The 14,322-nt window shown below is 37.2% G+C and overlaps 1 protein-coding gene across 2 annotated transcripts in view; it reads left to right on the forward strand.

Annotated features, from left to right (window-relative positions):
• The window catches only part of CRACD (capping protein inhibiting regulator of actin dynamics), a 130,091-nt gene that overhangs the window by 55,825 nt on the left and 59,944 nt on the right, over positions 1–14,322 (forward strand). For both annotated transcript variants that reach the window (XM_066185773.1, XM_066185774.1), the window contains exon 2: positions 4,423–4,562. The gene's annotated coding sequence lies outside the window, so the exon portion shown is untranslated. The remainder of the gene's footprint in view (positions 1–4,422; positions 4,563–14,322) is intronic.

The raw sequence follows: 14,322 nt of genomic DNA on the forward strand, positions 1-14,322 counted from the left end.
AACATAATTTGCTTCTTTATTGGAGGGATGAATAGGAAAGGTACACTTGACTGTGTTCTGGTAGCCCCTTTTGACTCCTAAATATGTTTTGGTTAAGAAATGTGTAACTTGCAGAAACCTAGGAAAGGACAGGCCAGATCATAACTGCTGGCATGGTTTTTTTCCTTCAATGAGTTTTGGTATTTGCAGTGGGTGGATTCATTCCCCTTGAACAGTCTAAACCTCTGATTTTGGGAAGAAATAGTAATGTAAGTAATAAACTTACTCTGCCATTCTAAAGCTCTCTGTGTGTGTACACGTGCGCGTTTGGAAATTGTGCTACTGCTGGGGCTTGGAGAATCAAACCCAAGTGTGGCACCATGATAAAATGTTAATCTGATCTAATACAGTCTCTTGAGTTTGTTTATTTTCTCAGCTTTGAGCAGTTGTGGATACTAATGATGCATTATCAAAGACAATGACCCAAAGTAATGGATATGTATCATGTGTAATACAGAACAAGCTCAGTATCTGGTACAGAGAAATAAAGGTTTTAGTGGGCACCAAAGAAGTGCATGAGTGTTCTTTTGGTTTGGGGTTTAATTTGATTAAAACCTTGATATCAAAAGATACTCCAACTTGCTAGTAAAACAGCTTGTAGTACCAACTTCTTTCCTAAGCCTGGCCATGCTGAAAATGTTTTACTGAATTGTACTGCTTTTCCTACCTCACAGGAACACCTCTCCTATGAGGACAGGCTGAGGGAGTTGAGGCTGTTGAGCCTGGAAAAGAGTAGGCTCCAGGGAGACTTTAGAGCACCTTCCAGTACCTAAAGGGGGCCTACAAGAGACCTTGGGAGGGACTTTTTGCAAAGGCTTGTAGTGACAGGACAAGGGGACTGGCTTTAAGATGGAAGAGGGGAGGTTTAGATTGGTTATTAGAAAGAAAGCCTTCACTGTGAAGGTTGTGAGGGACAGAAGGAAGTTGCCCAGAGAAGCTGTGGATGCCCCATCCCTGGGAGGGTTCTCATCCAGATTGGTTGGGACTCTGAGCAACCTGGCCTAGTGGGGGGTGTCCCTGCCTGTAGCAGGGGGTTGGAACTTGATGATCTTCAGGTCCCTTCTGATGCAAGCCATAAAGCATATGGTTTTAGGATTCATAGCTAACTACTCACTGTAAGCTTTTATCAGTAACTAGTCTGGAAAAGATGTATATTTTAACTGATGTTCCACATATTTTAAACTGTGTACTAAATGCATTAATTTTAGGTTTATTAAAATTAATTTGAGGGTCAAATTTTAAAATGTGCTAACCCTGTTTCTTGTGAAGAGTGATCCACCATGTTCTAAAGAAACCATTTAAGCCATAGTGGGTTCTTCTTCTTATTCATGATATGAAACACTGAGTCATAGTTTTCGGTATTTTAACAGGCAGGTATCTCTAAACTCTTCTGCTTTTGTCAGGAGTTGATGTTGGGTTTCTCTGTCTGATAATAATTTTTATTCTTTAAATCAGAAGTTTTCTTTCCATTAAAAAAATATTCTGTGACTAATGTTGATTATATTTATTTGTGATATGATGGACATATTTCCTTTTGGACTGTTACTCAGTTATCCTGAGAAGTTGAAACACTTTTAGAAGAATGGGGACTTATTAAAAAGGGAGAAAAGGTACAGTGGACTCCTTTAGTGAACAATTATTTGATGGTATGGCTTGCTTAATTGCCACTAGTCTTGCGATGCGTGGCGAAATAACAACCATGCAGACTAGGCACAAGAACAACTATTGTCTGAGATGCTGAAAATAGACCAGTTGATCAATTTACCACTTGTAACTCTAGCCTTACAGTCGGTATTTTCAGAGACTTGCTTTATAATGGTCTTTCTCTGTTCTAAAGCTTTTAGAACAATTACTATGTGTTGAGGTAAAGGATAGATTGTGAAAAGATAAAATGCACAATGGAGAGGTCTGTGTTCTAAACAAAATCTGAGGTTACTTTTTATTTCCTGATTTCTATTCTGCTCAGAATTGTATGGGTCTGGCATCATTGCTTCTATCAGCTACCTATTACTGTGGGATATAGTAATTTTCCCTAAGTGCATGCAGAATGTGCATTTGCTTAGCTTTCTATGCTGGAAATATGTATTTCTAATTGTGCATTCAATTTTATGGCTGCATTGGAAAAGGACAGTATAGAATAGTTTCCTGAAATAATCTCTAAGGATCCAAATATTCCATGCTGGCCTGTCTTCAGGAATTTCCTTTCCACTGAAATTTTTCCCAATCCATCTGTCTTCATGTCTTCCCCTGAGAATTAAAAGAGTGTTAGTAAATAGAAGGAAGACCTTTTCTGTTTGTCTGTTATTGCCAGGGCATCTCCTTGTATGCATCTTGAGCTTAATGGTTTACAATGACTGTGCTTTAAATTTCTTTTTCTTGCACCTTGAACAATGAAGGTCTGTTTTACACCCAGCAGTTCAAAGTGCTTTGAATTGTGATTTTTGAGAACAGGAAACTAATTCAGAAGTTGTCCCCTTGCTCCCATGCTTCCAAACCTTACCCAGAAGAATGAAAACCAACTCTCTATAATGGGCTGGTAGATTTGCTGGTTCCCTTGGGATGCAGGCAAAGCCACAGTCCTGAAGTCTCTCAGTTACAGCAGGCTCTTTACTGCAGGTGCACTGACCTCCTGGTTTCTGCCATGCCATAGCCATTGTTATAAGTCACTTAGGTGCAGAAAGGGCAGGGAAACGTGTGAAATTAGCACTCTGAGAGATGTTCTCTCCTCTGCCACTTAACAGCATGATATCCGCTGGGCAGGGACTTCAGAGAGGCTATGTCAGGCATTTTGGATGCATGCAGGATTTAAAGCTATGAACCAGCAGAGATGTTTGCACTGGCAGTTGATTACTGGGGGGTGCTTTCTGGTGGCAAAAGAAATACATTCCTACTTGTTTTGCCAGAACCACATTGACCTGATGCAGGCACAAACTTTCTATACTCAGACCACTGCACCTGCTATTGTCAAGGCTGCATCTTGTGCCCAGAAACAAGAGGGTAATGCTGAGTCTGCATGTGAAAATTAGATTAGAGGCTGATGTGCATATATGAGATTTTGACATCTGAAGTTCCCAGTTACACACAAGCTCCAGTTCGAGACCTCACATTTTGTCATATGCATTAGGAGTACCTTTTTTTTTTTTCCAGATTTGGCCTGACAAGCTCAGGATGTTTTCATGTTGCTTTTTCATCTCTCGTTCACACCTTCAAGACATTTTGAATATTATAAGTGGTGCAGAGTCAACTGAGTGCTAATTTCTCATTTCTCACCCTTAACAGACTGCTGTGTTCATGTGCCTTTGCTAGCAGAAGTACAGTTCTAGATCATCTCTCCTGGCAGCCTGAGAGCACCCAGGCCAGTTCAATTTGATTACCAAGAACCAAATACACACTTATTCTTGTCTCGTCAAATGGGGAATGATTTAGCCTATCCACTAATTACATTGTTACAAAAAATACTTCTTTGTGGTTGCCTAGGATATGAGGATGAATAAATGTAGCAAATACTGTTCAATGACTGGTAGAGTCAAGGAATAGGATAGTTGCTACAAAATCCTTGTCTGATCCTTCTAGTTACATGTAAAAGGAAGCATTAAAATGCCTGAAAAGAGTCAAAAACTTTTGAGGAAATTTTTGAATAATACAAGGTCAAAATCTCAAAATTACAGTTAATTTTTTCAAATTAATACTTGAAACTAGTCAAACTAGAAGAAAAAGATCTGCTAAAAAAGTAGATGTTTGTTCAGTTTTGCAGGTTGTTTTCACCTGCTTAAATTTTGTCTGTTTTGCAGTGTATTCAAATACATTACTTTTAAGTTTTTGCAGTAGATATGTTTTTAATTAAAAGAAGTCATTTAGTTATTTTTTCCAGATAAATAATTAAGACTTATTTCTCCATACTCTGAGAAAAACCAAAGATATTATAAGCTCACATTTTAGTTTTTGGAAGTTATCAGTTTTTCCTTTTAAGAAAGTAATCATATACAGCATTTTTATTTCAGCCAAACTACAGTAAAACCTGTGACATATTTTTCTTGAGATACAGTTGATTTAGAACTGCAGGATGTGACTGGAAGGAAAAATAAAAAAGTGCTGCCATTTCAATAGTTAGAAAGAGGAAAGAAAGACCATTTTGTATGAAAGTCTCAGAGGGAAATCCGAAGCTAATGAAAAATTTCTCAGGTTGCAATATCTTTCTTTTCTTTCTTTCTCTTTTGTTTTTTCTTTAGACTGCAGACATCTCAAGCCACTGACAAGAGATGTGGCAGGCAGAAATTGCTCAGCTTATAAGCACCCTTGAAAAGAGTGAAAACACAAAAACCTCACTCTTAGGTTTGTCTAGAAAAGTTGAACTAAAGTTCTTTCTTTTCCACTTATACCTAGGCAGTCTGGGAGGAGAATGTTAACCACTGGTCCTTAGCAGCATATCCTGACTTCTGATCACTCAAAGGAAAACACCCATTTCAGAGAGAGAGTGCAAGTCTGTGTGAAAATAGAAAATATCACACCCTAACTTAAATAAGGTAAGAAAGATTTTTATGCTAATCCTTTAACAACGAAAGTGGTGTCTTCATTTAACAATTCATTATGCTCAAGGCAGAAGTGAAAATTTAGATAATTGAACACTAAAATATGTATTCAAGCTGCATATTCTAACTTAGCAAAAAAGAATCTTTTTGTTTAAAAGGAATAGTGTAAAGCGTGTGTTCCTGAGCTTAAAACTATTTGTTTTGTAGCTTTTGTGCATATTGTGGAAAAAAATATACTGTGAAAACCAGAAAATGTAATCTTTCATGTCATACACAGAAGTTTTTCTTAGCCATACGAAGTGTTACATAGTCTCCAGTGTACCATGCAACTCTCATTTTGCCAAGACACGCACAGTGTCTTCATAGAATGCTACTGCTAGGAATTAATGCTGAAGAGTAGTTCTGCCATTTGTACATTTATCAGAAGAAATCTGCACTATTTCCCATTCTGTTAGGTTTTGGATTGATTGGTTATTTATAAAATATTTACAACTCTCCTTCCTTAGATGCTTCAGTTCTAAAAAGTATTGGAAGAAGCTGAAAACAGTTAAAACATACTGTACCCTGCATGTTTCCTCTGAAAGTGGAGTGACAGCAGCAGAAGATTTTTTCCATTCAGATTTTCTTTCCCCCCTCCTCTTTTTCTTTTTTTGTTCTGGAGAGAATGTTGAAATTCTGAATGATAGTTGATAATTCCTTTCTATAGCATCCATTCTGTAACGTGGTTCCAGGACAAATGTGTTCATCAAATTTGTGAATGCCCTGCCCTACGTGACATAACTATAAATTTTGATTTGGAGTGTATCTGATTGAGAAGTGCTGTCTTTGCTTTTGCACAAAACAGTATGATTCTGCTGTTTGAAGCTGTTGTGGTTTTAATGTGCTGTCTAATCCCTATCACCTTGTAAATTCAAAAGGCTATTAGTTACCTTAAAGTCCGGACTTGTGACTGTCTTGCCAAAATGTATGTTTGGCTGGTGTTTTATGTGGCAAGAGAGTAAATGACAAGCAGATATCTTTGACAACTCTTCTGAAATGATCAGCTGAAATACATTGGCTTGCTGCTGAGAAACAAAGGTTCTGTTTTCTTGAGATAGTTACAGTAATTTTGACAGTTTTCTGCCATAAAAACCTTCTACACCTCAGCTGAGAGTACGAACGTGTTTGTGACGTACCTGTTTGTGAGATGGGGTCTGTTAATGTATTATAGGCAGGGCATGTTCTTATTTCTTCAAAGCAGAAAGGTGAGAGGTGTGCCACCACCAATGGAAAATGCTCTGTCAGTACAGGATGCTTCCTACCTGCTCTCTCTAACCTCATTATTTCCATGCCATTTGTATGTAAAGATTAAAGATTATGAACTACCTTCTGTTTCTTTTGAATAGACTTAATTTTTGCAAGCAATAGAGCCTTTTTCAAATAGCACGTTTTATATTTTGCCCAGAAAGGTACAACACCTATTGGCTTAAAATACAGATGTTCAAAGAACAGTCTGTCAGGGTGGTCAGGTAAAATAGCATGTCCAGATTGACTAATACAAATTTCATAACTAAAATATGCAGGATATATGTTTCTGTATAGAATTTGCATATAATATTTCTTCCAAGAGAATTAGAGCTACTTTTTTTTCTAGCAGTGTACCAGTGTTCTTTCATAACCCTCCCACATATGCTGTTGTTAAAATATTCTGCTTTTTACTGCAGAAAAAGTCCAAACCTTTTTTAGAAAATAATTTGCAGTTAGTAGAGATTTTGCTTAATCCATGAGATTCTCTGTAAATCATTTGTGCATGTAGTGCTAGTCAATTTTTGAACAAGATTATTGAAGTCTAAGGTTTTGGGCTTTTTTCCTAATGCTGACAATTTTTTTTCTACTTCATTCCACCATTTCACATTTTCTGAGTTGAAATGCTTATAGCTTCAGACTCACACTTAAGGGTGATCCTATCCAGTTTCTCCAGAAACTTTAGTTTTCCTTTAAGGTATTATCCATTACAGTGGAAGAACAGGAAATCCTTGTTCTTTTATATTCTATTGAAGTTTATTTAATATGTATCATCCAAAGTTTTCTCCCCTTTATTCTGCAATTTCTTGTTCTCCTGATTTTGTTTCTCCTGTTCTTTGTTTGCCCAATTCAGATTTTTTTCTTACAACATCTGATGGCTGTGGATACATTTGGTTGTGTCCTTTCAGTCACTTCAGAGGAAGTAAAAATAACAAAGATTTTCTGAAATGAGTCACTGTTAGTAACTAGCTATGCAAATAATGTATTTCCTATTTTAATGAAGAAAGGGCTTTGCCAAGAAGACAAAGACCTTGGTTTAGTCAATGTTATGTTGCGGCATGTGTTCATGATTAATTTTCTAGATTTTTAGACTTCTCTTGTGTTATTCTTGCAACAAATTTTAGTGATAAGCCTCGACATGAAAAGTCCCTTGATTTGTGAACACTCTACATATTAATGTGAACAAATTTGTTGTCTTCTCAAATTTAAAATCACAAAACCAGCTGGGAAGTCTTGCACTGTAAATGGACTTCATGCTCTTCCCTGCAATTCAGCCTTCGCTTGTTTTTGTGCAGAATGGTGTCACGTCCCCATTCTAGCCCAGTCAGGGAGTGACCCCACACACCTGAGAAATTTGCTTATTCAGTCCATTTGTTCATCTGGTGCCCCTGGCCATGCAGGACTGGGGCCTGGGGCAGTGGAGCTCAGCTGGATAGCTTCATCCTTACACTCCATGGAAAACTCCTCTAAAAAGCTCACCTGTGCTTACCGTAGCCACACCTGTCAGCCTTGTGGCCCTCCTCTGTGTTGTACTTAGAAAGAATTAATGTCTTTGTTTCCTCCATGACCTGAGAAGAATAACCAAGAAGATGACCTGAGAGCTGCAGCAATCTGAAACGATGTTCGCAGTTCCATGGAAAGTATTTTCTGATACACAATTAATTAGGAAGTTCAGTGTACCACACCGTCTACAGAATACTGCAGCAGGAGTTGGAAACTGGGATGGTTATGTCCACCTGCTAATTGTAGTAGGGCAATAATTACGGTAAAAATGCTCAAGATTTTGTTGATCTGAAACCTCTACTGTAAATATCCAAAAATTGTTTCATCTACCATTTGGGGAATCTCCTGGTTGGGTGTATTTCACTCTGTGGCTGACAACATAGGTCATTGGAGGTTACCAGCCTCTGAGTCTAGGCACGTAGTCCTTCTCTTGATAAGAGTTGTGAGATCCATGCCTGATATTTGCCAAGCTGGCAACCAGTAAGGTTTTGGAGGTTGAGAGTTTTAACTTTTTTTAAGTATTAATGGCAGGACAGTAAGTAGATCTCTTGTACTATGGAAAATACACCTGACCATTTTGGGATCTTCCAGAGAGCCTGGAGAGAGTGAAGCAAAAGGCTCAAGATCCTTCTGCAGAAATTTCCTCTGAAAGCTAATAACATCATGCTGATGAGCAGGCTTATAGTTGATCAACTCCTTTTGAAACAACGGTGTGACTCTAAATAAACAACAATGAACAAAAGAAGTTGTCATGTCACATTTTTCATGTTGCTTTATCTTCCCAATGTATAAAAGAACTGGTTACCTTTTGCACCTGCTCTGTTTCTTGAGGAAGCTGCCCAGTATGCAAGAATTTGTTGATAATTTTGCAATAGTTTTTTCTGCTTTTACTTCCTTTGGATAATGTGGATGGTATATTTATGTTAAAATCAGAGTAATATTTATATTCAGCCTCTAAATGACTTTATAATTTTGAAATTTTGTGCTTAATACAGAATAAGAGTTTTAGGAAAATGAATAAAACATGTTCTAAGGCAGAGCTAATTCTTGTGGTGTGAATGCAGTAGTATAGCTTGATTCTAATTAAATCTGTTTCTTTCTCTTGGTCACCAAATTATAATTGGAATTGAAATTATTTTTTTGTAATTAGATTGACTAGTTCTAAGCAAGATTTCCATGCTCACCGGGAGTATTTTGGAGCACCTGATATCTTAAAATGGGGTTCGAACTGTGAAACTTGATGATTCTTGAGTTTTTTCAATGTTTTCAGAATTTCTTTTGACAAGCCAATATTTTCACAAGGCCGGGAACTATGTTTGCAAAATTAGGATTGGTTTTTGTTTTGGCTGTTATTTTTGTGATCTTGCTGACAACAATTGATTCAGGTTTAGTAATTCTGTAGACTACATTGTTTTAATTTCTTCTATGCTGACTTCTGAGAGAGTATCAATGAAGAGTACTGTACGAAAAATTATCTGAGGGCAAAAGGTGGTATATGCTTTCTCTACTACTTATAGAACTGTGTCAATTAAAGGATTCCCTATGGTTATACTTTTTTCATTGCTGCTCCTACATTACAGTTTCAAAGTTCAAATTTGCATCTTTAGAGTACTTAGGAATTCAGGTTCATAGGATTAGGATAGGAAAAATTGACACAAATCCTGATTTTGACTTTGCTAATGTGTTTTATGTGTTTGTGATATTCTGCCTTAGACATCTGACAGTGGTTAAATAATTTTAGAAAAGTCAGGAAAAGACACTCTCATGCTTAATTTTAATATGATTTAGTGCTTTCTTGAGCTGAACGCTCACTATAACCCTGGGCTTCAGTGGCTGACTAAGATGGAGAGAAGCTCTTCAGGAAGTTCTCAACAGAAAAGAAACCCAAGTGTTTATCAGAGCTAATTATGAAATGTCACCTTAAATGCTGTTGTGGCGGTGATCTGACTATCTGGTCTGTATTCAAGGACTTAAAATTCCCTGTGACCTTCCTCCACTATATCCAAACAAACCTCTCAGCTGAAATGCAGCTCATAGACTTAGGCAGCTTAGAGCACGAACTCTCCTGTCATTGCTGGATAATTCATCCCACTGCAGGATTCTACTGAGGTGATTGATTTTTATTAATAAAACTCAGGCTAAAACAGTATCACACAGTGCTGTTTTGTGTCTTACATAGTTTCTATATTGCATATATTTTTGTCTAAAAGTGAGACTTCTTCCCAAAACCAAAGATTGGTTCTGTAGATGAAGCAAAAATACAAAAGATATATAACCCATAGGCAGATTTCCTGAGAAAAGCTCTTCAAGGACTTCCAAACTGTTATTTTAATCTGACTATGTTTTACAGAGGACAAATGCTGTAATTATTAATGGCTGTTGTATTTTCAGATCTAGAAGATACAATGTGACATTAAAATGCTCCTGGGTAACACAGGTAGTAAAAGTACATTTTATTGAGCCTATTAATGTAGTAGTTTACTCTTAGGTGAAATTTAGAGTATGGAACATGCAACTAGATAATGTAATCTGAAGAAAATAAGCCCTTGAAAATGCTTGTGTTTCTGCAGTATTCAGGTAGCTAATACAGTGCTTATACTATAATACTGTATAATACTATTAAGCTATCTAATATAGTGTTCATGTATGGCACTATTTGTTTATTGTGTTAAATAGAAATGCTATTTATAAGTATTTATTAAATAAACATTTAACTTATTAGTTTCCATTAGTGATCAGAGGAAGGAATTTATACAGTAAGAAGAAAAACATGTCCTGTACAATGTGAATTTCTTATTACAGATTTCTTCAGTTCCTTGGAGGTTTGGCTTACTGGTCCATGTTATGAAGTGCAGCTATAACTTTCACATGTTAAAGACCTCTAATGTAATGTAATGACTGTTGTACCCTTACAATGCTACTACTGCATTTCTAAAATTTAAGACACTTTAGTGCATGATTTAAAGATAAGGGAAAATTTACCTTGTGTTTAATTTCAAAATCTCAGTGGTGCTGTAAATGTTGTGCTATACTTCTTGTGTCAGTAACGTGTGAAAAAAAACCCCAAAAAACAAACCCAAACCAAAAACACCCACAAAAAAACATGGCTGCAGCTGAAAGAGATACTAACTAAATGAGGTGCTGATGATTCAGGTACTGGAAAAATAAACTGGGATTTTAGTTGTAAATTAAAGAGACAGAGCACATTTTCAGTTTATTTACAGAGGAGACATCTTCCTTCCTCATAAATTACTGCAAGGGATCTGCTTATGTCTGAATCTGCTTGTGTCTAAAAAATGTAGATCTGACCAGGCTGGTGTTGCAGTTCTTTCTCACTGCAAGTGGGTCACCCAGTGTCTTACATAATCTGGAGCATATCTGAACACTCAGGATAGCAAGACCCAAGTATTTGTATAGAAATTTTAAGTTATGGGCTTTTACAGCAGGGATTGATTTAGTGTTTTCTTCCTTTTTTCCCTTACTTTTTTTCTTTTTTTTCCCCATTATTTCAAGCTGATCAGCTTAATTCTAGTATTTAAACAGGAGACTTCTAGAAACTGTGTCTAAGATGCAGTAAGGTATTCAATTTACCTTGTCTTCCTCTTTTAAGTGTAGAACTGTTAATTTCATTGTATTTCTGAGTACCTTGTTTAGGTGAATGTATCTGCACTTCATGTATGAGTCCAGTTGTTTAATACACTCTGTTTAGAAATTTATGGGATACTGAATCTAAACTTTGTCTAGCAAGATTTTGTTGTAGAAAACACTCAGAGACTCCTAATCAACCCTACTCATTTCATTCTTCTATAGCCTCACTTCAAAATTAAAGTTTAGTACTGAAAGACAAAACTATTTTTAAGGATTCCGTATGTAATCTTTTGTATTCCCAAACTTATTGGAATTCCTCTGCTAAGGTATGAAAACAATGCTGCAGTAAGGAAATCTCCAATGGTATAAATATAGGAAGGACTTACGGAAAGCTAGATCATGAACAAAATAACTCTTTTAGATTTCAGTTCAGGAAGTTGCTTGAGGGTAAATTGAACTGAATCCTTCAGCTGGGGTTTTGGTGTCTTAGTTTCAGAAATTGTTAGTGAAAATAATACCAACTATATATTTTACTTCTGCTGAAATTGTTAAATAGGCTGCCCTCATGGATACTTGGACTTTTTCAAGGGAACTGGCCCAGCAGCTTTAGAGTTTGCATGCCTGATAATACACTTTGAAAGACTGTCACATGAAAATGAAAGGTAATCCTCATCCTCAATAGCTTAGTTACTCGTAATTCATATCAAGTGCATAAGGGAAATTTATATAGCTTTTGTGATGTCTATATGAAGTTGTAAATGGAAAAGCCTACAATTCAATCTATTGAGGGATATCTAAGGATATGTATGAATGAAGAGATACTGAACTTTCTTATGGAAACCTTAATGCTGAAAAGCATAAAACATTTCCTAAGAAAACTGAAATGCCTTTTAATCTGTAAAGAAATCTAATCTGTGTTGAGAACTAGTTACAGAAGTAGAAGGTAACAGTGCTTTCTCTGGCTTTAAAGATTTGTAATCTGTATCAACTAACTAAAAGCTAGATGAACGTGATCATCACAGATGGTTCCACCAGTGATATTTATCACATGAGTGCAACAGAAAAGACCCGGGCTATTTGCCTTCCTTAGGAGTGCTTGACTGTGTTGGAGTCAGCAGGATGTATAAACGGTAGAAATTTGGGAAAGATTTTTTGTTTATATTAAAATAGATAGTTGAGTTAATTATGAAATGGGAGTTGTGATTTTTAGATGCTTCTAGTAAATGCCAGTTTCTCCTTATGTTTTTAAGAAGCTTCGAAGAACTATGCCAATTTCTCCTTATGTTTCAAGAAGCTTGGAAGAACTATTCAATGGCAGCTCTTAAAAGTTAAAACACTGCTGAAAGTTTTCCTCATTAAAGTCATCATACTTCGTGAACCACCAGTTTTCTGCTAATTTCATGACAGTGACTTCAGAAGTCCCAAAAACCACTCGGCAGTGATTTTAATCTTTATTTAGGATTCACTTGCAGCTAATATTGTTTAAATTCTTCATGCCTCCTTAATTGCCCCCCCTCTCTCTCCCTTCTGTCAGTCCTTCATTCATTTGCCTTAAAGGCCCAGGATGGATGAGTCAGTGATTCCAATCTGTACTTGCCTAGATACCAACTTCCTTTTAGGGATAGCATTATCATGCTTTATCACAGTAGGTAGTCATGCTTTTTGAACAGTTTTGACATCTAGAACTTCCTTTTATTAGATGTAGACTGTTGCACTTCTCTCTATATAAAAAAAAAAATAGCATGGTCTCTGGGTCCACTTTTAAAAAATCCAAAACACAAGTAACCCAGTTCTTGGCTGCACAGATATCACCAATCCAATGAATAATCAAACTGATTTAAGCTTGTGGGGATCCTTCGCTTTCTTGTCTACTTCTTGGTTGTTCATTCATCTTTGGTCACTTGAACATGGGTCTCCTTGCCTTCCTGCCTCTCCCTGGTCCTAATCTCCTCTGCACAGCGAGGAAATCCTTAACACCGGCACTTCCAGACCTTGTGGTTCTGAATTTTACATTGTGTGACTTGACAGTTTGGAGGGAAGCTAATAGTATGTCTCTCCCTTGCTAAATAAAGAACAAACTGCAGATATCTGGAATAAGAAAGGCTGAAAAGCCAAAATACCTGCTGAGAAGCGGACCTTTCATGCTCCCACCACAGCAACACCTGAGTGCTCGAGCAGGCACAAGATATTTCTGAAGTGCCCTAAATGCCACAATTGCTTGATGCTCTGGAGCTGCAATCACATGTCCAGATTAGGGGTGTCTCACTTGGAGGACGTGGGGAGGGAGGGAACATTTTTCACCCTTCTTAATTCCCTTTTCATCTGTCAAGCCAGGAGAAACCTGGAAGTGGAACACATGATGGTATTGTTCTGTGTTAATTATTTCCTAATCAGCCAAAACATTGAAAATGCATCTGTCTCTTTAAAATGGTGTGGTATTTTGTGCTGTGACTACTACCAAACGTGAAGTTATTTGAGTGAACAGAATAACTTCATGTGTGTTGAGGTGTGAGGTGACCTCATTATTCCTAAATCTGTTCCTGTTTTGTAGCACTCCTTATTCAGCTCTACTCTTTCAGCTGCTCAAGTGTTTTTATTTCTGCTCTGGTTGTGTAACAGATTTTTTTTTGAAATGTCAGAATCATGGCAATGTAAGTCAGTTAGTTGAACCAACCTGGCAGAAATTTAGCTGCTCATAGATAAGACAATAATAGAGCAATATTAAACAGGGTTTGTGGCTTAATAAGATAAGAAGCAATACTTACCAGGTTTTACTTTGATGGAAGGATGTTGATTAATGCAAGACATGCTTCATTCCAACTGACACTTCTGGTAAAGACATCAAAAAATTACCATTTTTGCCTTTGCTTGCACAAAGTCAGCACTTCAGAGAAGTATTGTGTTGAAAATGCAGACAAGTGGTATTCCTTGTCTGCCTTCAGAAGGGTGTGTTATGGGGAGTGTTAATATGCACTCTGCCATCTATGTTCCTCCAGGCCAGAGGTGCATGTCTCCAGGGAGATGCTGCTCCCTTCAACCCTTTATGCCTTTGACTTTGCTGAGGACTGTGGTGTTGGGACTGTTCATCTGAAAGGGGGGGGGCACCTGTCCATTCTCAAGGAAACAAAAGAAGTCTTTCTCAAAGCTCATTCACTGGGCTCCAGGCAGCCTTGCTGGTTGTACTTAGTAGAGAAGAGTTTGTTTGAAGAAGGAGATTAGATGGCTGCATTGCAAATGCCATATATTGACAGGAGTTTTATGCTAACTTGGAAGTTTTCCCATTTAGACTTCCGGCATTTAAGGGCCACATGAGAAACAAGATTCCAGCTACGTTGCTTGAGAACTCTCTGTCACCTCCTCAGTAGTTCCTGTGGGACAT

The sequence above is a fragment of the Chamaea fasciata genome, unplaced genomic scaffold, assembly GCF_029207755.1.
Source record: "Chamaea fasciata isolate MVZ Bird 193981 ecotype frontalis unplaced genomic scaffold, bChaFas1.0.hap1 SCAF_6, whole genome shotgun sequence".
NCBI lineage: Eukaryota > Metazoa > Chordata > Aves > Passeriformes > Sylviidae > Chamaea > Chamaea fasciata.